Here is a 26,435-nt window from a genome sequence, read left to right as displayed (position 1 = left end):
GGGAGTTATCACAATTATATACAAAGGGAAAGGGAATAGAGACGAGATTAAAAACTGGAGGCCTATATCACTTTTAAACACGGACTATAAGATTTTAAGTAGGATTTTAACAAATACAGTAAAGGGTAGGATAAACAAGATAATTAATGTAAATCAAACTTGTGGGGGAGGGATATACAAAACAATATTTTAAACATTAAAACTATAATTAACTACATAAATGAAACTGGTATGATGAGTGCTATGGTACTCTTCGACCAGGAGAAAGCTTTCGACTGATTTGAACAAAACTGTATAAAGAATGTTTTTAAAAAATTTGGTTTCGGACCCAATTTCCAAAATGGACCAAAATCCTACACACTGGGATAATTAAACGGGAAATGCACGAAAGAATTTGAAATACAACGATCAGTGATACAAGGATGTCCACTATCAATGCTAGAATACGTAATGGCAATATAAATCCTACGTCACACGATAAGAAACAACCCAGATGTGCAAGCAGGGGCGTATTAACCATTAAGCAGACTAAGCACGTGCATAGGACACCAGGGCCAAAGGGGGCACCACAAAGTTGAGAAAAGGGTGAAAAGAAAGAAAGAAAAAAGAATGAAGATTTGTAAAAAAAAACTGATACAACTAGTGCAAATTGATCATGATGTTCTGTTTCTTGATCATGGTACACCCTAGGGTTATCTTCTCAGGTGTACGTGGAAAAGAGGGGCGCGCCAAGATTTGTCAGTGCTTAGGGCACCAGTGAGCCTTAATCCGCCCCTGATTATACAAGGCATACAAATACCAAACCTAAAAAAGAATTAAAAAATGCTCTAACATGCATATGATTGCAACATCTTTATAAGAGAGGGGAAATGCTATAAGCGTCGGGTTCCAAAATAAACCACAACAAGCACGAAATCTTAAAAATAGTTAACTGGAGGGGCAACCACCCTGGATTATCGCCCCCACACACACACACACACACTTACTGAGAGACACTGTAAAGGCTCTAGGGGTTTACTTTGGTAATAAAAAAAAGAAGCTGTAGAAAATTATGAACATATTATCAATAAAATAAGAGAAAATGTGAAAATCTGGCCATGGCGCCATTACCTATCATGGAGCGGGCCCAAGTGGCCAAGACTTATTTATACTCAAATATTAACTACATAATTAAATCCATAGATATGGATAATACAATTTTAAACAAAACAGACAACGAAATAATAGATTATATATGGAATCATAAAATGCATCATGTAAAAAAAGAGACATTATATAGGGCCAAAAGTAGAGGGGGCTTGGGGTTGCCGAGCCCTCTACTACTATAATTAACTAACATAATCAATAGATTAAAAAAAAAATGCACTCAGACCCGGCTACAGCGTGAGAAGCACCGTACATCTACTGGTTCGGCTTCACCTTGAGAAACCGACCAGAGATATACAAAAATAACAAATTAATATAAAAAAATCGAAGTGCCACGCAAACATATGAGAACTAATTTTAAAATATAGAGACAAAACAGATTTATGCAAAATTTAATAAGTAAAAGTCACGCTTGGATTAGGGAGGAGGTAACCAAAAATATAAAATGTAGAGTAGAGCAGGACAACTGAGGGGGTAAATTGGACAAAAAATTGGAAAAATTGGGGAAAATAAGATCTGTCAAAACACAAAGTATAATTTTTAAATACCTGCACAACACCTGGCTAACAGGCGAAGAAACAATCAAACATCGTATGCTGAGGATAATGCCGAAATGCCCTTTATGTAAAACAGCGAACTTCACCAAACTACATACGATTGTCCAATGTGATAAATCTAAACATAATAGGATAAAGTTAATAATGAAAATTTGCAAAAAATATAAGTATAACAAAAATAACATTTTATTCATAGATTTAGACTACGAAAACAAAATCGTTCTAAAATGTATAGACTATATAGTAACTACGATGATATCCTGTGGACAGGTGATAAAGATTTTTAAATAAGATACGTGGTAAAAATAAGAATATTAACCACAACAAGAACTCAGTACGTCTTACGACGAATAGATACTTACCGTCAGGTTGATATAACGCAATTGATGTTGGAATTGGGGGAGAGAGGGGGAGGGAGGAATAGGTATTACAGACCGAAGGGTCGCGTAGCGCAATTGCGAGCTGATGCCATACCCATACCCCCTCCTCGCACCCCACAACAGCCATATTTCAAAGAAAATTTCAAATTCTATTTCAAATATTTCAAAGAAACCCATATAACTTTTTTTTTTAAAAGAGAAAAGGGAAGAAAGGAAGAAAGAAAAAAATAAAAGAATTTTGTAATTTAATTTTTTTTCTTCTTTCTCTGAAAGAAAATTCTAAAGACATATATAGGAAGGGATACAGGGAAAATATAAGGGGGAAGTAAATGGCGATGACAACATGGGGCTAAGTCACAGGGCTCAGTGAAGTGCATAGGCCCATCATGAGTCTTTGAAAACACCCAATGTAGAACATAAACAGACAAAATAAAGACACAAATACATACTGTATAACACTTAGTTTAAAACCCTACTAACTTCTCCCGCACTGCATGGTTGACCACTATAGAATAATGTGGTCTCATAAATACGTTTGGATCTTTCAATAAAGCATAATCAGATAAACTAAATAAAGGAGGCCTAACGCGACCCAGGAAAAACACATAGAGAATAAAGAAGCGTGAACCTTGGATCGAGCGTAACCTACCTATCAACATCTTTAAAGACTATTATGAGGAACGACACATATTATCACTCGAATAATAAAATAGGAAATTATTTTTTTTAAACAAAGTCTAAATAGTACACCATTCCATCGTCAAATTTAGAAAACCATAAAACAAATTAAAAGATACAATATAACATCATAAAGGAAGAAATACAACTGGGAAAGATATTTGATCTATACTTGCTGTCTCAAACATAAAGAAAATATAGCATACACACAATATAACACCATTACATATAGCAAACACTGAGACCTAGGCGACATATAGCAAAGGTTACAAAACATTTCAAGGGAATGAACTTCGAGCAAGGTGAGGGAAACCAGACTCGGACGAACAACCCTTTAGATAACACTATGGAAACATAAATACCCCATCAAAAATTCTAAAAACTAAATTTTTTATATAAAATTTTGTTTTAATAAAACGTAGAACACATCTGAGGGGGAAATACACAAATATAAAATACTTTTTATTTTTTTTGGGAAATGGGGGCATCTGTCCGTTGCCCCCCCCCCACTCCCAAAAAAGTGTGTGTGTGTGTGTGTGTGTGTGTGTTATTATACCCATTACATTACTTGCAAAATATATATGGTGCTGACATTTTCGGCAAGAGGGAGACCTACCGATATTCTGCATATAATTATTTTAATGTTTTTCAGAGCGAGAGTATTGGGGCCTGATCTGTTCAATATATTTCTCAACTGATACAGCAGGTATAATCAGAGGCGTAGCGGGGTGGGGGGGGGGGAGGGGAGTACATATGTCCCCGGGCGCCAAGGTACAGGGGCGCCAAAATGAGGCTTACAACGTTACATTATAATAAGTAAACAAGGGTAATATTCAAAAATGTGATTAAACGGGGAGGGGGCTGGGGCGCCAATTTTATAGTTCGTCCCCGGGCGCAAAATATCATAGCTACGCCTCTGGGTATAATAGAGACCCCCCCCCCCCCCCCCCCGAGTTTGCCACAGAGCGCTCGTGTAATATACGGTTTAATACAAAATACATGATTGTGGGCAGGAATATACAAAATTTGGTCGATATACATGATCGTTGGTATCTATTTAAACAAGGGCCATGAAATACATTAGCAAATTCCTACAGTATTTTAAGGCAGGCGATTACGAATTATTTAAACCACGTTTTTCATCTGTCACAGATTTTATAATCATTTTGAAGTGGCTGCTTTATCTCGAGGAAAACGAGCGGTAAGTGTTATACAAAACAAAATCTTAATAGCAATTTGATCACTTTTGCGTCATTTGACAGTAAGAATAGTAATAAATAGAGGATAATTTCTTTTCCTACGTTAGGCCTAATACCTGGTATGTTTTTTAGTGTGGTACACACACAAAAAACAACCCCAAAACAACACTAACAACATTTTAAAAAACCCACAAAAACGAGTGCCGTGCCGAAGCCACGGGCTAAAATGCTTTATTATCATTTTTTTTTATTTATAGCATCAATCACAAATTGAAATATATACAGTATTAGCGTTGGAAAAGAAAGTTTTCTTTTTGTTATATTTTTTTTTCTCACCCTAGCGAAACACTTTCTGCAAATGACCTTAATAAAGAAAAATAATAAATTAACCTAAACCACTTTGAATGTCGACCGTATCTTTTATTTACACGGCATCATGCGCGGAAGAAAATACCAACTGAACCGGGATTTCAGACAGCAGATGAATTGAAGTTGATTCATTGAACATCATTAGCAATTGTACAATCAAACAGATGCAACAATGAAAAGTGGAACTATGAAAAATCGAGAATGTTAGATTTGCGAAGGATTTATTCCGAATCATTGTCTGCTAATAGAGAATTCATGTCAGTTGCTGTGTCGGCGATGCCCACACAGCGCGCCGTCCAAATGTGAAGTTGCGTTTTGCTGACAGACATAACACTGTGCCATAATTTATCTGATGGCATGTAAAGAAGCTGCTTAAATTATAGTATTTAAAAGTTTCTTCATTTTGTAAGAGCTCAAGAAATTAATTCTGGTTTGAAAGACAAGATGACGGTAAAACTCAGAAGACGTAGCTGTACAGTACCGTTGGTGTTGGAGACGTCATAATAAAGGTAACTGCGTTAACTTCGCTTTTTGTTTGGTAATTTGTTGGATATTATCTTTTGCTGATCTTCTTTGAGCTTGGAGTAAATTTTACATTCTGAACATTTTTATTTGCACTTATCTGCTTAATATGTATTGCTGGGATATCATATAGAATATGAAGTCAGTATAATGGTACTATATTACATATTTGAATGATAAAGACTGGTAAATGATATAATGATAAACTACAAAATAAATAATTTGCCCAATATCCCAAATATGTTAATTAAAACAAACATTGAATGTAAATTCAGATATAATGAGCAGTTGTAAGAAGTAAGAAATAACATTTTATCCATTGAACCTGTTATGTGTTATCATCATCAGTTTTAAAATAAACACATGGAGACAAGTTTGCTTAAATTCTAAAATTAACACACACACACACACACACACACACACATATGGTATTTTAATCTAATACAGAAATGGTGACATTGATATATGCAGACCAATAGTTTTTTTCTTCTACAGATATAAATTAAAAAGCCTAATTCTGAGAGTTTCACCTACAACATTCATGATGGGAAAGGGCCACTAATTAAGAGCTGACATATGTGGAAGAAAAATACCATCCATGTTGAAAAGGGCTAGAGGTAATGTGAGAAAACATAATTTATCAATCTTATTTAACATTATTGTTGATATTTTATCTCAACTGGTCAAAAGGCTAAGTGGGTTTATGTAATGGTCCAGAGTGTGTTATTTATTTCACATCCCCTTCTGTCTTTCAACAGTAAGAAATTAGCTACTTTGGAGTCCATAGTTCTGATCAATTTGTTTATATAAAACTTGGTTTTGGGCTTAAATCAACATCTTGGATAAATCTAATAATGAGCAAAATCCAAGTATATACATGTGATCATGTATAAGATTAGTTGAGTTTTTTAACCAGCCTAAAAGCCATACTTCCACAATATAGGCTAAAATCATTAAGTTGTCCTTGAAGTTTGATGAGTGTTAACCATTAATAATAATAAGGTGATCTTTCATCTGAGTATGTTACCACCGCATGCAATATTTATACATGTAGTGCAGATTTTACTAAACGTAGAATACATGCTTATATAAATGAGATCTAGATTGAAGAAGTGAAGATGCATACAAATACATGAGGTTATAACCACTACTGCTGATTCAAGTTTGATCATGCTTGGCCATTGGGCTTATAGAGTCAAGTTTCACAATGATGCTTATTATGAGTGTGATAAAGGTATGGTAGTGAAGTGACCTTGCACCTGATTGGCAGAGTTTCTTATGATTTGCACAACAGTGTTTATGATCCAATTTAGATCTGACTTGTTTAATTATTTGCTTGTATGTCTGAGGCTATAAGCAAAATCTATGCATATAATGTGGTGGTTCTACATCTCACTAGCCATTCTTGCTACTGCTCTTAAAACTATTTCTCATTAATTTCATCAGACTTGGTGAATAGATTTATCTCATCAAGATATAGCAAAAGAGCAATTTTGTAAAAAAAATATTCATTCATATTAAACTCAAATTCTGCATCTGATTGGTTGACCTTGCAAATACTATAAGGGCTCTATTTCTGACAAAAAGATTATTTTGATCTAATGTAGCAGAAATGCTTATATGATCAAAACATTGAACATATTTGATGACAAATAAGAAATAGTTTTTCATGCAAATTTGATAAACATTGATAAATCGGTTCATATCATTAAAAGCTTGGAAGAGTTTGATTACATGTGAGACCATCACATATTAATCATTCTTTATTTAGAGAATTATTTTTGTCAGGATTTAGTAAAATATGTAAAATCAATATGGACTGGTTTTGTTATGTACAGCAACACTAGTTGTTTACTGAGTACTGAGGGAATTGGAGTAAGGCAAGGGTACATTGCAGTAGGTAACCTGGTTGACTTGATAACAGGATTTTAACACAAACATTTTTATCAGGAGTCTAGCATACTAACCATTGATTCACTGCAGATCCTGCCCCCATTAGTTACCTTTTAATACATAAAGCATTTGGGTTTTTTATGTCACAAATCCCATAGGGATTAAAATTAACATCATAGGTCTCACTGGATAGTTTCGTATTTTGACATCCCTCTAATTTTTAAGGTAGAAGGCATGAACCTAATTATCACAAGCCTAGCATTTATAAATTTACACATAAGCTAAATCTATAATGTGGTTCAGATTTACTTTGAGTTAGGCATGGAAATAGGTTGGCTTGTTGGTGACTGCCTGTCACAGTTAGATGAGCATTGGAGATCATATGCGTAACTTAGTCTGCAAATGAGCTGCCGACTTTTATTTGTGTCTGCTACAGAGGTAAATATAAAAAAATCTTGATGGTAGAGGGGTGATGAAAAGTATGCTAATTTGTTATAGTACTAGTGAACTTTATTCATGCATAACGCACATACTGATTCTTTTAGTTGCCTTGTCACAGAAAAATATTGAAAATAGCTATTTCTAGTAAAAAATGAATGTAAAATGTACCTGCATCCTTTGACCCTACCAGAACCAAACTAAAAGCTCAAATTTGTGCAGCTGCTTTTGCTCATCACAAACATAATTGGGAGTATAACTGCTAACCCTACCCTCTAGCACACATTTCATTCATTCATTGGATTAAAGTCACGTGCACCTTTCGGTATGTGCGACTGTTTAGTTTGTACACGTTTGTGTACTTTTTGAATTTAGCGATTAACTTATACAATGCCCCCAAGCAAGCAAGCCGAAGCCCAGGTGCCCCAAAAGGTCCCGCCCAGGCTCTCATCGCTGCAACCTTCTCCATCGTTGTACTCCGTTGGTGGTCTGTTTCTGCATCCTGCATCTCCTTCCTCTCTCATTTCAGGCAGTAACCGAAGCACACCAGCAGCAGTATTATGAAATTTTCGTTGCAATCAATGCCCAGTTCCCTATATTTATTGGGCTATTCCTGTACTATCTTGCCAAACATGTGATTGTCACATACGCTTCAGATATTCCTGAGTTGTGAATTTTCCTATCTTTTGTAAGGTCTATTAAATTTTGTGTACTTTGCGTACTTGAATTTTCCGAAAATTTTTTCACATCTAGTAGGCTTTTAGTAGCCCTTTATTTTGTTTTGGAGATCTCAATTTGGTTAAGTATTTCGTACGTGTGGCTTTAAACCAATCAGTGTGTTTCAGGGCCAGTAAGTTGTTGGTCAAAAGAGGGCTTTCGTGGGTCAGAATGAAAGCCCTATGTGGTAAAATTTGTTTGTAAAAAAGAAAAAAAAAAAGAAAAGAAAAGAAAAAAAAGGTGGGTAGGGAGTGTGTATGCTATATTTGTGTGATGGCTATAGACATTTTTGTTCGTTTTTCTGCTTTTCCCACATATCCCGACAACACACATTCACGCTCACTTTCTCATTCACACTTATAAGTAGATGTGGGGGGGGGGTGGCCTTATTTCTTTTGTTTGATTTCGGGAAGGCAATTCTTTTCATACTGGGGGGTGGGGGTGGTTTGATTATTTGAGGCATACTCTTTTCATTGTTTCTGCCTTCATTCCCCAAGGTCTGCAAGTGTCCTGTTCTTTCTTCTTTTACTGCCTTAGGACGTTTAACTTCATCCTGTGCCTTTTCCTGCTCTTCTTTATTTCAGCTCTTTCTGCCTTATCCCGTGTCCGTTTCTATTTTGGTCTTCTCGTCCTTTTGATACTGCCATGTTCGCCGTGAGATGTTTTCTTCGAGGGAGGTGGTTTGATTGCCTTTGTTTCCCTTCGCTTTGACCACTTGGCTATTTACCTGTTATTTTTGTTTAGCTTAGCTATTTGTGATTTATTTTAATGTATATTTTTTTTATTTTTATTTTTTTATATTTTTTTTATTTTTTTTTGATCCTGCGGGACCTAGCATGCCGTTATAATTCCGAAACAGTGATTTTGTAATATTTTGTCCTTATCTGGTTTTTATTGTTCGGGTTATGATCGGCTGTGCCAGTCTGTGAACCCACGATACCGAGCCGGCCGTCACAATTCCCAAGCAGTGATTTGTAATATTTTGACTGGTCTTTGATTTACTTTTTAATATTTTTTTTTTTGTTTTTTGTTTTTTTTTTTTTTTTTCCTTTTTTTCTTTTTTTTTTTTTTTTTTGAACCTACGGGGCCTAGCATGCCATTATAATTCCAAAACAGTGATTTTGTAATATTCGTCCTTATCTGGTTTTTATTGTTCGGATTATGAGCGGCGGTGTCAGTCTGTGAACCCACTAGCCCGAGCCGGCCGTCACAATTCCCAAACAGTGATTTGTAATATTTTGATTGGTTTTTTTCTTTTTTGGTTCGATCTTTTAGGTTTATTGGTTTTAATTTCTTTACATGGTCTCTCTTTATACCCGACCCTTCATTCGGTTTAGATTTGTCCCCTTTTGCCTATTTTGTTAATGAATGTCATGATGTTATTATAGGTCATTCCTATGTTATTGTTTTTTGCCACAAGTAACTCCGGGTATGTCCACCGTTCTCCTATTTGTTCCTGTTGAGATTTTAGTTCGGCCCTTTCCTGGTTGTATTTGGGGCATATATTTATTAAGTGTGCGATTGTTTCTGGAGTTGGGCAGTAGGGGCAGTTTTTGGTTGGTCCCCTTTTTATGTGTTTCCCTGCGCATCCTGCCAATAGTGTTTTACCTGTTCTTATTCTATTTATTATTGTTATATCGTGTGGATTTTTGAAGGTCGGACTTTCGACTTTTCTACTTACTTTTTTCATCATCGTGTGTATTAGACTGTTTGCATCCGATTTTTCCCATAGCTCTTGCCACATGTCATTGATCTTGTCCCATGTTATTGATTTCAGTGACGCTGTATGCTATATTTTGGGCTTTTGATTCGTTTGTGGCGTTTTTTGCTTCTGCATCTGCTTTGTCATTGCCTGGGATTATGGATGTGAGAGGGTATCCATACGAATTCAACGTGTTTGTTGTTTTTTTCAATCTCTTTAAGTAGCGATCTTGCATGATTAATCATATTAGGTCTGCTCTTGGATTGGTCTGTTGCTAACGATTGTAGTACACTGTAAGAGTCGCTTAGAATGACTGCCTTAGTTGTGGGGTATGTTTTGACGTATGTTAATGCCATTAGTATTGCCATGAATTCTACCGTGTATATAGCGCATTGGTCTGGGAGTCTTTTTCCAACGGCGACATCTAATTTTGGGATCACTATCCCTGCTGCAGTTTTATTTGGATTTTTGGTTTTTGATCCATCTGCGAAGATTTGCGTGTATGTCTCGTATTTGTTGTCAATGTACGTTAGTATTGATGCTCTTAGTCCTATCGGGTCATTTTGTTTTTGTCCTAGTTTACGTAAGCTAAGATCTATTTGTGGTGTGGGACAGGTCCACGGGGGGTCTGGGTAGTACCTTATTTTTTCTGGGTTGATATTTGCTATTTGAAATTTCCTTTTTAATTCTATAATTATTTTCCCACTAGGTATTTTTTTATTTTTTCCTTTTGTATCGAATGGTTTGTCGCATGCTAAGAGGGCTTGTAGCGTGAGGTGGTTGGGTTGGTGTATTGATATTCGAGTCGAGTATCGCAGCATCAATTCCTTCCGCCTTAGGTCTAGCGGGGGTTCTCCTACTATTATTAAGATATCTTGTGTGGGGGTACCATTTAGGACGCCGGTGCATACCCTTAGCGCTTTTGATTGGACTGTGTCTAGTTTCTTTAGTAACGTGGCGTTCGCCGCTCCATATACCTGGCAACCGTAGTCCAATTTTGCTCTTATAAGTGCTCTATATAGGGTAACGAGTGTTTTTTGATCAACCCCCCAATTCACCCCTCTGAGGTTTCTGTGGAGGTTGATGTCTCGTTTGCACTTCGTTACGAGTTCTTGGATATGAGCTGCCCACGTGAGTTCGTGGTCGAATACCATACCTAGGAGTGTCGCTTGTTTTTCGAATTTGATGGGTACCCCCTTTAGGGTTAAGTTTGGAGTGGGTGGGGGGTGGCCACCTCCCGGATTGAAAACTATGCCTACTGTTTTTAGAGGTGACAATTTAAATCCCCATTTATCTGTCCAATTTCCTATATCGTTTAGTCCTTTTTGTAAGTGCTTGGTCGTTTCTCTGCTGGCTGGGTTGCCAGTTTTCCATACGGCGCTGTCATCGGCGAATTGGGATAAGTCAAGGTGGTTGGGTTTTACCGCTGTTTCCAGGTCGTTTATCATTATATTAAATAAAGTTGGGCTGATTACGCTTCATTGTGGCGTGCCATTTTCCAGTTTGTATCGTTCGGAGTAGTCTTGTCCTAGTCTGACTTGTATCTTTCTATCGGTTAGGAAGTTAGCAATAAATTTGTATATATTGCCAGTTATTCCGTATGGTTTAAATTTACTTATCAGTCCCTTAGTCCACATTAGATCATATGCTTTTTCCATGTCTAAGAAGATGGCTGTAACATATCTGGATTTTTAAAATTTTTCTCTAGATGCTAATTTGACAGCGGTTTCTAGTCTCATGAGTTGGTCTATTGTGCTTCGGTAGTTGCGAAACCCGCTCTGTGTATTAGCTAGTAGTCCTTTGCTTTCTAAATGGTATTTCAGCCTGTTGTTTACCATAGTTTCCATTATTTTACATATATTGTCTGTTAGTGATATGGGCCTGTATGATTTTATATCGCTTGAGGGTTTTCCAGGCTTAAGAATCGGGACCACTACTGCCTTTTTCCATCTTATAGGTATGGTACCGGTTTCCCATATTTTATTAATGAGGTTAAGTGCAATTGTGACAAGTTTTTTGGGTAGGTTCTTGTACATTTCATACCCCAAAGTATCCTCCCCGGGGGATGTGGTCTTTTTGCCGGCGAGGGCCTTTCTCCATTCGGCTTCTGTAAACGGAAGGTTTAGTGGGCCGTCATTATTTCCTGCTTCCTTTATGTTGTCAGAGTTGCTTTCCTCAAATTGCCTTTTATGATTTTTAAACTTATCCTCTAAGTTGGTATTGCTACACATGTTGGCGAAATAGTTTGCGAATAATTCTGCCTTATGTTTGTTGTTTTGTCCAGGTATGTTGGGGGTTATTGATTTAGTTTTGCCTCTCATTTTTTTAATTCTTTGCCACACCTCCTTCGATTTTGTGTTAATATCTAGTTTTGAGCAGAATTCTCTCCATGAGTTTTGTTTAGCTATCATAATAGTTTGTTTGGCAGTTTTTTCCTTTTCCTTGTAGTAGTTAAAGTCCCTATTATTTTTAGTTCTTTTGAATTTGTTTAGAGCTCTTTTTTTCTCTTTAATTGCTATTTTACATTCATTATTCCACCAGGGCACCGTGGGTTTGGGTGCTACTCCTTTAGTTTTAGGAATTGTTTCTTGGGCCATTGTGTTAATGGTTTCTATTAATTTGTCATTAAAGGTGTCAATGTCCCGGTGATATATGGTTTCTGGGTCGATTGAGTCACCTATCTGTTTGAACCTAATCCAGTTGGCCTGTTCGTATTTCCATCTTGGTGTGAAGGACGCTTTATTTTGAGGTATTCTAATTTGTATTTCTATATTTATAAGGTAATGGTCACTTCCCATAGGGTCGCTTTCATCAACTTGCCAATCAGAAATGCCTGTTAATCTTGGTGTGCATAGAGATAGGTCTATTGCTGATGTGTGGCCTGTTCTGTCATCTATCCGGGTGTGCATTCCGTTGTTTAGAAAAACTAAGTTGCATTTTTGTGCCCATTTTTCTACAATTTTTCCTTTAATGTCCGTCTTTTGACTCCCCCATAGTTCATTGTGCGCATTGAAGTCCCCGCATATTACCACCCATTCTCCACAGTCTTTAATCATTTTGATTGTTTCGTCTGCACTTAAATTGCGCTGCTCATTTGTTTCATAGAGGTTAACGATTAGTACCTGCTTAGTTTGAGCGGTTATTTTGACTATCTGTATTTCGAAGTCATTGGGCGGTCTACTATCTGTTAATTTATGCATTTCTGATGTAATTCCATCTCTAACAAAGGTTGCTAACCCCCCTCCTCTTGCTGTGGGGGATCGATGCTTTAGGTATTTGGTGTTGTAGCCTATGATGTTTGGGATACGTGAGGTATCATTTAGGTGGGTTTCCTGTATGCATATAACATCTGGTTTTCTTTCCTGTTCAAGTATTTTGTTATTTAGTTGGTCAGCGTGGGCCCTAAGGCCGCGTGCATTCCATTGCCATATTTTGATTTCTGCTCTGGAATCCATCTCTAGTGCAAAAAGTCTTAATAGTTTGTTTAATTTACTGTTGTTTTCGTTTTATGCGTGTTTCCTACCAGTGAGGGTGCTACCTATTTATTTTGTTTTTGGTATCCTGATTTTTGTTTTGGCCTGCTTATAGTTTACCCCATGGGAGATCATATATTCGACTATTAGGGCTTCTCTAAGAGCCCTGGGGCATTCTGCGTGGTTTGGTTTGTGGTTACCACTACAGTTAGCGCAGTGCTGATTGGTGGCGCTACATGTTTTCCGGTCTGGGTGGTGAAGACCACATTGATTGCACCGGAATAGGTTTCCGCAACTCTTAGAGTAATGCCCCCAATTTTTGCAGTTGCCACAGAACCGTGGTTTGTTTTTGAAAGCAAAAATTTTTTTAGCCTCGAGTTTTTCGGCTATTTTGATAGTTTCTGGGGTGGCGCCCTTAAAAAAGAGTACCACTGCAGTGCTATCCTTTCCCCTTCTTGTTTTTAGGCGGATTGCTTTCTCTACTTCCTGTCCTTTACTCCTTATGTAGTCTACTATTTCATTGGTTTTATTTTGAGTTGATACGTATATGACTCCTTTGTTGTGTGTTTTTGGGGGGTTTGGGTCTATGTGTTGTTTTGTTCTGTTGTGTCTAGTGACCTGAACATTTATTTGGTCTATTCTTTCAATTTCCATATATTTGGCAATCTGTTGTTCAGTGGTGCATTTGATTATCAGCAAGTCGTCTCTAGTGCTTTTAAGCGTGAATTCTCCTTGGTGATGTTTGTTCAATTGCCATGCTATGGTTTTAAAGGCTAACTTCGTTATTTTGGAATTTACTCCCTTGACGAAGAGAGTCAGTTCAGCGGGGTGTTTCTTGTTTTGGATATTTTGCAGACTGGTCTTTTTTCCCCTGGTGTTTGTCTCTTTAGCTGACTTTGTTTCGTTGTCCATAACCGGCTTGCTGGGTCTTGTATTCTGACAGTTAGTGTGTTCCTTATTCTTTCTAACTGGTATTTGGGATTTGGTTTTCCTATTATTCTTACCTTTTGTTGAGTCGTGTGTGACTGCTTTATTTGTGGTAGGGTGAGGGCGTTCTGTTTCATCTAGTAGGTTCTCAGTTTGAGTCCCCTGGCTGCTAGTGTTTTTAACCAGCGTGGTCTGGGTTGTTTTTGTGCTTGTTGAGTATTGTTCCTCAGTTTGGGTACTCATGTCGGATGTAGTTTTGCGGTTACTCGGTAGATTGTCCACATTCTCGTTTACGCTTGGTGACAGGTAGAGTCTACTCATCGAGTCAGTTGGGGTCGAGTTGAAAATTGGCGTTAAGAACTGTATCTGTCGTTTTTCTCTTAGGGGGGATGAGACTGCTTCGGAGTAAGTTTGCCTTAGTTTATCTGCCTTTAGGTTGACCAGGCAGCTGAGATAACTATTTGATGATGTGACATTAATTTTGTTGTTATCCATCTTGAGTTTCTTTATTTGATGTAAGGTATATATGACGGGATATTTCTTTAGTTTTAATCCTGGGTTTGTTTTGATTTCTTGCAATTTATTTGAGTTTAATTCTAGCTTAAAGCTATCTGTCTTAACTATACTTTATTCTACTTAGTACTATGAAAAAGCAACAGCTGTAAGGGGATATGCAAATAGCTTTTATTCTGATTTGTGTAATTAATTATTATATTACTATTATCCAATTTAAACTTATTGAAAATTATTTTCTAGCCAAATGGTCAAAGTAAAAGGTTTTACTTACCCCGATCCAATTTTCTTTTTAAGATCTTTAGAGTTTTTAAATACAGCCTTCTAATTATACAAGTTTCATTACATTGGTCAATAATTAGTCACATGTGATGACACTTGTAACTAATCAAACCACAGCAACTGAGAGCAGACTAAGCACTGATATTTATATGGTACAGTGGCAATATACAGTCTGTCTGCCGCAACACATGAAACAAACTGGACAAATCTGAAAGCCTTGAATTTGACTTTATTTATCTGTATGGTAGAACAGAACCTGAGTTGAAAAGCTTTTAAAGAAAGACCTTGATATCAAACCTAATAATAACTGCAGGAGTTATATTATGGATAATTAACCATTCTCTCAGTTTCAAACTGGGCATTCCATCCCATGGGGTTCTAAATGTAAACCAAGTGTAACTGATATCCTAATGAACTGTAAAGACCATAGCAGCACAACAGCAGGGGACCAGGTATGTCCAGATCCAGAAATCACAGACCAGTTTCAAACTGATGATGAACCACATAAAAATTACACATCTGCTAGAACTTATGTTATGAAGATAACTTAAATTGCATTATTATTAATCCTCCTCCTCACATTCATCATAATTGAGATGCATCATATATGTTTTATTGTAAAATAGTTTATGCAACATAATTCAGTGAAGACCTTTGCTGCCAATTTACCAGTGAACCATTTGTTTCAATGAACATATTTTATGTTGTAACAAGGAGCATCATTTAAACATTATGATACACTTATCATACCTGTATATGAAATCTTAATACTAACACTTATACTTGCAATACTACTACTAATAAAAACACCTGCATTGATAATTTGATTATGTTCAATTGGACTTGTATCTAAATGATCACCAGCTGTATGAAAAGACATATTTTAATATATAGATATTGGATGGAATACTAGTTACCACAATTGAATAGTCATATGATAAATGATATATTATTTTAAACAATTTATATTTGCAGTGAAACATACTTTTACATTATTTTCACTTAAATTTCATTTATAGAGCAGTATACTCTGCATTCATTAAATTACTGAAATGGTTATAATACAACAACAAATACTGCAACTTCCAGAATCACAAAAATCAAAAGATATAAACAAAAACTTCCCTACATGTATCAACAGTTGTCACTTAATAGACAGAACTCTGAAGATTTAGAATAGGATGTTAACAAATTAGGTATTCAAGTTAAAAAGAAAAAACTACCAAGTAAGCTTACTACCAAAAAATCAAACAATAACAGTGAATTTTAGTACATTCCCAGGAAACAGAATATATGATTTTTCTTAACTTGATCTGATACATCTTAAATCTATAGAAAATGATTCATATTGTATGACTAAAATATTATGTAAACAAAAATTCCATCACTTTTTTCAGATGCAACATGCATACCCCAACCCATCCTTCTTGATCATAAAGTATACCAGCATTCCACTATAAGATGGGGAGCTGTAGTGGCTCAGTGGTTAGCTTTCTGGACCTGTGAAATAAGGTAGGTTCAAATTCTACCATCAGACCAACCTGGGTTAGCTACCATGGTGTGTCCTTGGGCAAGGCACTATACTTAAAGTGCCTTGGCACTAAATAACTTACTTGTGTTGGTTTACCATAAAAGGCCAAACCAAACACAAAAAAACAACAACTTTAAAATATGAGTTTTGTCAATACTAAGTAATTGAAAATCATACTGAAGAAATGTTTTTGTTAATACAGATTAATGGATCTAAAAAATCTCTTTCTTCTGCAGGAGTTTAAAATGTTAAATTAAAAAGGTCATGGTACACATTGCTTTGTTCGTACACATCAGGCTCCGTAACCCATATCCAACTAAAAATTTTAGTAGAGTCTGAATAAAACATATTTTAATCTGGATGATAATATTCTTTCTCCATTCATATATTACACCACCAAGATTGATCCAAATAAGATTACATTTTACTATAACACTGAGGATGAGTATGCCTCTTAACAACTTACAAATGTGGAGAGAATGGAGTTAAACTGAACTTTGATTTCTTTTCAACCATAGCACAAGATGATCATTTATTATGAAAAAACCTGAATAAAGTTGGAGTTCATAACCATGACAGTCTTGATACAATATAAATTCAATATATTATTGTTGTCTTGAGGTATAGTTCTGTATATTACAATCTCACACAAGATCAGGGTATATTTTAGTACCATACAGTTAATTCGGGATTGTATTAATACCTATTCTGGTGAATGAACATTAAATAAGATTTACTATTTTGGAACCAGTTGCAATAAAGTTTACTAAACAAGAGAAAATATGACTTTACTATAATATCTAAAATGTAAAATCTGCAAACAGAATACTTGCTTGACTTTACACTTCAACTATATCTTAATATTTATTTGAAATGAATTTATACAAATGGCATTAAATTTGGTTTCAGGCTGGTAATGACAATGGTAGTAGTGAATAGGGACGGTCTAGGGACTAGGGAACTTCCATGTTAAAAAGGGTATATCCACTCTGGGGACTATGTAATTTAACATGGGAGAAAAAAAAAAAATATCCATTCTAGGGACAAGGGGAATTTAACATGGGAGAAAGAAAAAAAACTATTCACTCTAGGGACAAGGGAAATTGAACATGGGGAATAAATCGTGGGACTGTCTTGGGACTAGGGGAAATGGAACAGGGTCGGGACCCTATTTTAATAAGGTCCCGACCTGATGGGTCTATGAAAATGGAACAGGCGAAAATTGAAACAGGGAGGGGTCTCTATTTTTTTATTATTTTTTTAAACAAAAAAATAAAAAAAGGGGTAGGCAATTGAAAGTCAAGATCTTTTCGAGAGATAGGAATGGCCCTGAAAAGGGCCTTTGGTTTTATGTTAATATACCCTTAACATAAAGGGCATCTGTGACATCTTCTTCTTGACCTTAGGCTGTGCCTGACTGCAGGACCATAGATTAAGACTCTTTTGAGGCATCCTTGATGCTCCACATAAGATTCTTCGCATCCACAGGCTGGTGTCTGTCCTGTGGATAACTGTCCAGTTGGATCGGACATACATTGATATGTCCGTCTGGAACATCATCGAAGACACAAGCGTTGAAGATTGTACATCGGTCCACATGTTGGGGTGCTGAGTAACAGGTGAAGGAATGCAGTGAACTGTACTTATTTATAGGGGGAGGAAGGATTGAAACGGATTGAGTTTGTTGACCAATCCAAACACGCGTTACAAAATTCAGTCAGCCCACGTCCAATCCGAAGAGAGCAGTCTGTGACGTCACATAGTCTATATAGATTCGCTAGCGCCTGTGCGTAGTCAATCTAAGCGACAGTTTTTCAACATGACGGAAACTCAGAAAACGATCAGTTTGGGTGCACTGATGGTGGAGACTACCCAAGGGAACCCAGACTTACTTTCAGAAGAGGTGAATTGGGATTTTGTGGATTTTTTTACCTTGCAAGAATTTGTTTCTGAACCTTCGTCACCTTCTCCTTCATTACTGCACATGGAAAATTTTAGACAGAGACAGAAAGAAGAATTGGAGAAATTTATACAACAGCAAAAGGAAGCGGAACAAGCTTTTCTCCTACAGCAACAGCAGCAAGAAGAAGAGGTAAGAAAAAAACAAGAAGAAGAAGACGCAGCAGCAAAGAAACAAGGGTGTCAAAATCAAACGGTCACGGTACTGTTAGACATTTTAGTTAAGAAGTCTGAAACAGATGTATCAGACTTCTTTATTACGGCCGAAGAGAATACGACCTTCCCAAGCTAAACACTCCAACCCTGTGACTACGCCTACTGCACCATCCTTAGTGATTTCAACGAAATCATCATCAACAGTACGCAGTCCAGAAGTAGGCCTTGGCCATGGCAAAGGCTTAAGACAGTTAAAGTTGATTGTTTAAACTCACCCCTTACACCAAAAAAGGCCCTTTTCAGGGCCATCCACGTCTCTCGAAAAGAGATAGGCTTTCAATTGCCAATAACTAAAAAAAAACATTTTACCCAATAGTACCTGTCTGTGTATGAGTGTGCGTGAGTGTAGGTTCTTATTTTAAAATCAAAACCCAAAGACACTTACCTTTTATAATTAATTTATTCTTTTATAAATATTTACAATTCACAATTCACAACAGAGCACTTTAAAAAGTTCATAGACTTATTCTGTCTCATTGTTCACTCTCTGTTTTTTTAATTTCTTCACCGTCATAGTCTTTTCCTCCTCTTCCTCCTCACTTTCTTCCCTTCTTTTCTTCTCCTGTTTCTTTTTCTTCACCTGTCTGTTTTCTTCCTCTTCTTCTTCCTCTTCCTCTGAAGAATCCCTCTCTTCTTCTGACTCCTCTTGTTTCTTTTTTGGGCAGTCTGGTGACCAATGTCCTTTTTCTTGACAATAATAACAGGTATCTTGACTTTTGTCTCTTCTAACCCCTTTTTTTTCTTTTTTGACGGTCTGGACACTCTGAAGACCAATGCCCTTTCTTCTGACAGATATAGCAAGTATCTTGACTTTTATCTTGAAAGGAAGGAGAGTAGTCCCTCGGCTGGTCTGAAGAGAATTTTCTAATGACCCCTCGCAAAGCTCTGATGAAACGTTCAATCTTGGTAGTCTCTTCCATTGTTGTGCTCAGTTTGAGAGTGAAATGAATAGTGAAAGGACAAGACACATACCCTTTATATACGCTGGTCTGCTATGACTATAAATTAATCCATGGTGTTTAAACTTTAGTCATTTGACTTTTTGCTATCGAGATGAAATGATCCAATTCATTTGAGAAGAAAGAAGAAGAAAGTAAGAGGCAGAAACGTGATCTATCGCCTCGTACTAGGGCTGAAGTCTTGGCACAAATTCATGCCAGTGATTTTGAAGAGGACATGAGTGAACCAGAATCCAAACCCTCTAAACAAAGTTTACCACCCTTAGTCAACCCTGAAAAGTACTATGACATTCGAGAGACGGAAAAGCGTCCCTCTAGAAAATTTAGAACTACGGCTTACAAATACACAGTGAAGTTTAAAGATTTCAAGTCTGAAGTACTGTTAGAGAAAGCAAAAGGGTTCATCACCGACATGTGGGATTCTTTGCTCACCACACTCAAGCGACAATGTCAACCCAAAGAAGATGATCGCTTGAGACTTTCCATACAACATGACGGCTTGAAATCCCCTGTTTGGATCGAGTTTAGCAGCCCTGCAGAATTGACCACTTCCAAAGTCATGGACAAGATTCAACACGTGCAACAATCTAATGACCAGTTTGACATCACCGATGGAAAAGCCACACTGGACATGACCCACGTCTCTCCTCCTCAAGGGACCGGACAATGCAGAAAGACCTTATTGGTCAACAACCTTCGCATTACCAAAACAAGTCTTGTCCAAATTAACAATTTTCAAGACCACATGTGTTTAGCCCGAGCCATCGTGGTGGGATGAACCTATGCCGACAAGAACGACACGGTAGAATGAAAAAGAGCCTGGGAGAACATTCGAAAATCGAACCGAGCCAAACAACGAAATGAAGCAGAACTTCTGTTACAACAAGCATGCCTGTCCAAAGACACATCCTGTGGCATTCCTGAGATGCAAAAATTGCAAGATGCCCTAGCTCCACGATACACCTTGAAAGTGCACCCTCAAGAAGTGCGCGGGTCTCTGTTGTTTCGAGGGAAAGACTTTAAGGATGGAAAATACATTCACCTCTATCATCACGATGACCATTTCGATACCATTACCACTATCACTGGATTCCTGGGATACAAATATTACTGTGAGAAATGTGACTTATGATGGTTATAATAATCGAGAGCAACACAAACATTGTGGATCGAAATGCTCAGGATGTTTGGCCTCTCAACCCTGTCTGAGCGAAGGGCAAGAACCAGTGCATTGTCCTGCTTGTCTGCGCACATTTGTCAGCCCTGCCTGTTACCAACAACATCTGAAGATGCAAGGTTCACAGAAGAAATGTGCTTGTCAACTCCTGAGATTGTGCCCAATGTGTGGACAAGGTCTATGTATCAACAGTACCAAGGCACACGTATGTTCAGGAAAGAAAAAATGTCACATTTGTCACTGCATTGTGGACTTGGAACACCAATGCTACATACAAAAATACCAATCCCAACCAGAGAAAGAGGATGGTCACAAGAAGAAGAAAAGCAATTTCATCTTTTTTGATTTCGAATGCATGCAAGAGATCAGTATTCACATTCCTAATTTCTGCGTGGCTCATCGAGCGTGCGAGAAGTGATTCAAGAACCTATCTTGAGTTATTGCCCTCACTGCAGTAAGATTCCTGGAGGGCGTGAAAAAATCTTTCAAGGACCGAACACACTAGCTGATTTCACACAATGGGTCTTAGACCCCATCGACAAGACGTGGAGCCAAGAGGACATCGAACATTATTATGGAGATTGTCATTGTCATGCCACGGTGATGGCTCACAATTTCTCCGGATATGATGGACAGTTTCTTTTGAGATGTTATACGGAACGTGGCATCGAGCGTCCTAAAATCACTTTGAACGGAGCCAAAATCATTTTCATGCAAGTGGGACAAGTGCAGTTTAAAGATTCGATGAGCTACTTAGCCATGCCTTTGAGTCGAATGCCTAAAATGTTTGGAATGACAGAAATGGCTAAAGGGTACTTTCCACACTTTTTCAATACAGAAGCCAATCAACACGCCGTTCTACCCCATTTGCCTCAGGCTCACTATTACGACCCTGACAACATGCGTACCGAACGAGAAACTTTCTACGCTTGGTACCAGGCTCACGCCTCCGACCCTTTCGACTTTCAGGAAGAAATGCTAAAGTATCGTCGTTCCGACATGGACATTTTACGGCGATGCTGTGGAAAATTTCGAGAACTGTTCATGGAACACGGAGGGGTTGATCATTTAAAAGAGGCTTGCACCATTGCCAAAGTGTGTTCCTTAGTCTACCGACAACGATTCATGCTTGAAAACACTGTGGCTGTCATCAGTCCTCAAACGACCAACTATGTCAAACGTCAATACTCGGTCAAAGCCCCATGCTGGTTGCATTACTTGTGCGACAAGGAAGACAAATGGATTCAGCATGCCCGCAACGGACAGGGCGAAAGATCATCGGAATGCATTCGGTCAATGGCTGGGACTTAGAAAACCCCAAGATCATGTACGAGTTTAACGGTTGCTTATTTCACGGATGTCCCGTCTGTTACCCTGACCGCGGCACTAAAAATCAGTTCTTACAACGAACCATGGAAGACTTGTACCAGGCTATTTGTCAGCCACGCCTAAAGTTAGAACAGGAAGGATACCAAGTGGTGGAAATGTGGGAACACAAATACAATCACCGTTTGAACACCGATCCCGAGTTTAAACGCCTCATGGAAAGTTACCAGTTCGTGGACCCCCTGAACCCAAGTAATAGTTTGTACGGAGGAAGGACCAATGCCACCTGTTTGCTGTACCAAGCTGACGAAGAGAAAGGAGAAGAAATCATATACTTGGACGTGTGTTCACTGTATCCCTACGTGTGCAAATATTGTTGCTTTCCTGCAGGGCACCCACAATTGTTCACCGAACACATCGACCTAAAAAACATTCGACAATACGAAGGCTTGATCAAGTGCAAAGTTTTGCCTCCCATGAACCTATACCATCCCGTCTTACCTCGCCATTGCCAAAGCAAACTTATGTTTCCTTTGTGCCGTACTTGTGCTGAAACGTGCAACCAAGATCAACCTTGTCATCACACCCAGGAAGAACGGGCCTTGACTGGGACATGGGTCAGCGTAGAATTGTTCAAAGCTCTGAACATGGGATACCAACTGTTAGAAGTGTACGAAATTTGCCACTTTCCCAAGACACAATAATTCCACAAGGGTGACCCCACGCAGAAAGGCATTTTCGCAGACTACGTGGATGCCTTTTTGAAACTGAGCAAGAAGCCAGTGGCTATCTGTCCTGGTGTCACACTCCCGAAGACCAAAAGACATTCAGAGAGAAATTCTGGGCACAAGAAGGCATTACTTCAGATCACATTGAGAAAAACGAAGGCAGGCGATCGTTTGCCAAAGTGATGTTAAATTGCTTGTGGGGTAAAATGGCACAATGACCGTGTTTACCCAAGACGGAGTATTTGACCGAACCTTCCCGCTACTTTCAGATGATTCACGACAAAGCCAAATTCATGAAACACGTGGACGTCGTTCGTGAGGATTTGATCTTGGTGAATTACGAAGAAGATCTGAACTTTGTAGAAGATGACCCCTTTGGAAATGTCATCATTGCAGCTTACATGACAGCTCATGCTCGCTTAAAATTGTACGAAGCTTTAGAACTGTTAGGGGAACGTGTCTTGTACTTTGACATGGACAGTTGCATTTATATCGATCACCCGAGTCAACAGCACCCTGACATCGAAGGAGACCGTTTAGGAGCCTGGACAGACAAGCACCCCGATGACAAGATTCTAAGTTTCGTTAGTGGTGGTCCCAAAAATTACGGCTACGAATACTGGGCCAAACAAGGAGAAGTGCACACGAAGTGTAAAGTGAAAGGACTTACTCTGAATTATCGTACCAGTCGAGTGGTCAACTTTGGCATATTGAAAGAAGCCTTGCAGTCTAGAGATAGTGACCACCTATCAACCCAACAAGATTGTACGTTTACCCACACACCACATCGTCAGTCGACCCTTGGAAAAAGTCTATCAAATCGTGTAGCAGAAGCGAGTGCGGCTTCCCACCCACTTTACTTTGCCGTATGGACATGTCGGTATAAAACATTGGTTGTAAGAGGATAGCCACCCACCAGAAGGATGACTTCGCCGCAGCAAGAATCGAGTGAGAAATCCAGTGAGAACTCCAAGTTCAAAACCTACCATTTTCCAGTCTTCTTACCTGACTATTGTGATTGTGCCCGTCGATTGGACATGTTTCAAAAATAGCCTACGGATAGGGAAGGATTACCTTCTTCGTATGTTTTAGCTAGAACAGGATTTGTCTACTTCGGACCCGAGTCAGGATTGGGATACGAAGTACAGTGTTTCGCTTGCGGACTGAAGTTACGAATGGATCTATGTATCTACAAAGATTCAGCTATTCTGGAACATACTCGATGGTCTCCGCACTGCTCTTACCTTTCAATGGCCTTTCCACCCATTAAACTACGGTACAATTATGACGGTACCTTAGAGACGGTACCTTCCAAAACTAGACGTAAACACATTGCATCCTATTTCATTGTTGTTTCTTTTCCACATAATAGCTTATTTTTTATAAAATGTTAAACTTTACTAATCTTTTTTCAAGATCACTTTAGTTTGCAAAAATACATCTTGTCATTTATTGGCATTCTACATTGAATTTTGTAAACTAGCTATAAACCTGACCTAATTACTCAACTTAACTGCTGACAGAAACAGTCTACAGTAAATGTATTTCATTTCTATAGCTCGATGGATAAACATTACATCTTTTAAAGCTGTGCACAGAATAGGCCGACATATCACGAGTCAGGAAAACATGGGGGTGGTATCCCCTGTGTCCAAAATTAATATCATTTTGAATAGAATATTCTAGTGACAATTGCCTCTTTTCAAATGGTAAGCATTGCTTTTTTTTATTTTCATCAATCTGTCAAATTCGGTATGCATTTTGCTTTAATATTTGAGATGGAAACCTTAGGTGCATAGAAATGTCAGACAGCATTGTACATCATGGATGGTGTCCAACATACTTTTATGATCATAAAACAAAATCCCATTTTTTAGTTATGGCCACTGATTTAAAAAATATTCATCCAAGCTAAATATAATAATAATAATAATGAGGACTTTGTATAGCGCCTAATCTTTAGAAGCTCTAAGCGCTTTGCAACATTAGACAACATAAAAACATACACAATGATATGATTACAAAAACAAACACCATGAAATTAGAAAACATAAAAAACATGCTGAGAATATTTAAGGTAGTTAACATTATTAAGTCATTAAGTTTGTTTTTGTAGTCAGAATAAGTAGTTTTGAGAGCACTCTTGAATGGGATCACTGCGTCTTTGTGTCTAAGTTCAGTGGGCAATTCATTCCATGTTGCTGGGCCCTGGTATGCAAAAGAATGCTGTCCATGTGACTTTGTTTTCATGGTGAGAATAATGAGTATATGATTGTCGGAAGAGGAGTGTAAGTATCTTGCTTGTGTGTACACATAGGTGAGGTCGGATAGGTATGTTGGACTAGAGTCTGTCAGTGAAACGTAGCACAGAGAACTAATGTTGTGTTTGATTCTGGATCGAATGGATAGCCAGTGTTGGGTACAGAGCAGCGGGGAGGTGTGCTCTGATTGTGGTACTCTAAGTATGATCCAAGCAGCTATGTTTTGAACTTTTTGAAGTCTCTGCAGTAGATATTAAGATGAACCAGACAGAATTGAGTTACCATAGTCCAGTCTTGAAAGCAGTAATGAACACACAAGTGTTTTAGTGGCATCAACTGAAAGATATCTGAGAATGGAGCTGATGCGTCTCAGCTCAAGATACGCAGCCTTGCATATGTTCATGACATGTTGGTGCAATGTGAGAGTACTGTCCAGAGTAACACCTAGGTTTTGTACTGATTGTGTGAATTTAATGTTGGTGTTGCTGATATTTATTGTGTGAGGTAAAGGATGTGAATGAGAAAGTCTTTGATAAGTAAGTATGGCTTGATTTAAATTGTGTTTTTCATGTGACTTGCCAGAGATTTTTAAATGAATTGATAAAGTAACTTGAGACACATTTCAAAGTACATGTTTTAAAAATATTCCATTGATTATTGCTGGCATTTAGAAAAATGCAATGCATCCTTTGTTGTGAAACTTATTTTAAAACATTGTATTACTCATGCAGAAGCCTGCTTGAAAACTAATGGCAAAGCAAAGGCAAATGGAATGGAAGAGACCATATCAGAGACCCTCAAATATGCACCCAACCAACGCAGAATGATAAAAAACAAGGTAATCCAAATGACTCTTATTTCATCAATATTGGATTCAGTTTCGTCTTTTAAAGCATAGTATTTGCAAAGCGGATGCATTTCTAAACTGATAACAAAATCAGCTTATCCTATTGCCCAGGACTATCAGAGCTAGAGTCCAGCTAACTACAATATGCATATATCTTGTCTGATCGGACAAGTGCCTCCATTTGGAATTTTTATTCACATGAAATATTTGGATGAAATAAATTCATCTTTGTGCAAATTGATTGCACCATCCACTTGCCAGAAATGACAAGTAAGTGCAAAGTTATCTTGTATCATGGCTTAACGATAGTAAGGGAAGCACAAGTGCAGTGAAGAAAATTTCATACATTTTTATAATGCTGATTAACATGACTTCTGCATATGTAACTAGTGCTGAGATGATATGACTTTATTTAAGCATTACAATTTTGTTTTAATTTGCAGGTGCCTGAGCAGAAGAAGTAATAGATAAACTTTACAGTGGAGTTGGAGACTGATTCTGATTCATAATCTTAATTAAATCTAGAAAATAAACATTAAAGTCATATTAAAATATCTGTTGTATTGTTTCCTTCTTTCATTTTTCTCTTAAAAACAAATGTCTGAACCTTTAGTCTGTAAATTCAGTGGATTCCT

The 26,435-nt window shown here is 37.7% G+C and overlaps 1 protein-coding gene and 1 long non-coding RNA gene across 2 annotated transcripts in view; both read left to right on the top strand.

The window, feature by feature from the left end:
• The window catches only part of LOC149782758 (uncharacterized), a 131,829-nt gene that overhangs the window by 72,893 nt on the left and 32,501 nt on the right, over nucleotides 1–26,435 (top strand). The window lies entirely within an intron of this gene.
• On the top strand, nucleotides 4,448–26,354 carry LOC149782759 (uncharacterized). The gene is made up of 5 exons (XR_016414619.1): nucleotides 4,448–4,838; nucleotides 5,347–5,468; nucleotides 16,194–16,308; nucleotides 25,685–25,791; nucleotides 26,244–26,354. It is a non-coding gene; the product is annotated as an uncharacterized LOC149782759 (long non-coding RNA).

This window comes from Sinohyriopsis cumingii, chromosome 15 (assembly GCF_028554795.1).
Source record: "Sinohyriopsis cumingii isolate HCF-2022 chromosome 15, ASM2855479v2, whole genome shotgun sequence".
Lineage (NCBI taxonomy): Eukaryota > Metazoa > Mollusca > Bivalvia > Unionida > Unionidae > Sinohyriopsis > Sinohyriopsis cumingii.
The sequence above is the reverse complement of the archived record's forward strand: the minus strand, read 5'-3'. Positions and strand labels throughout refer to the sequence as shown.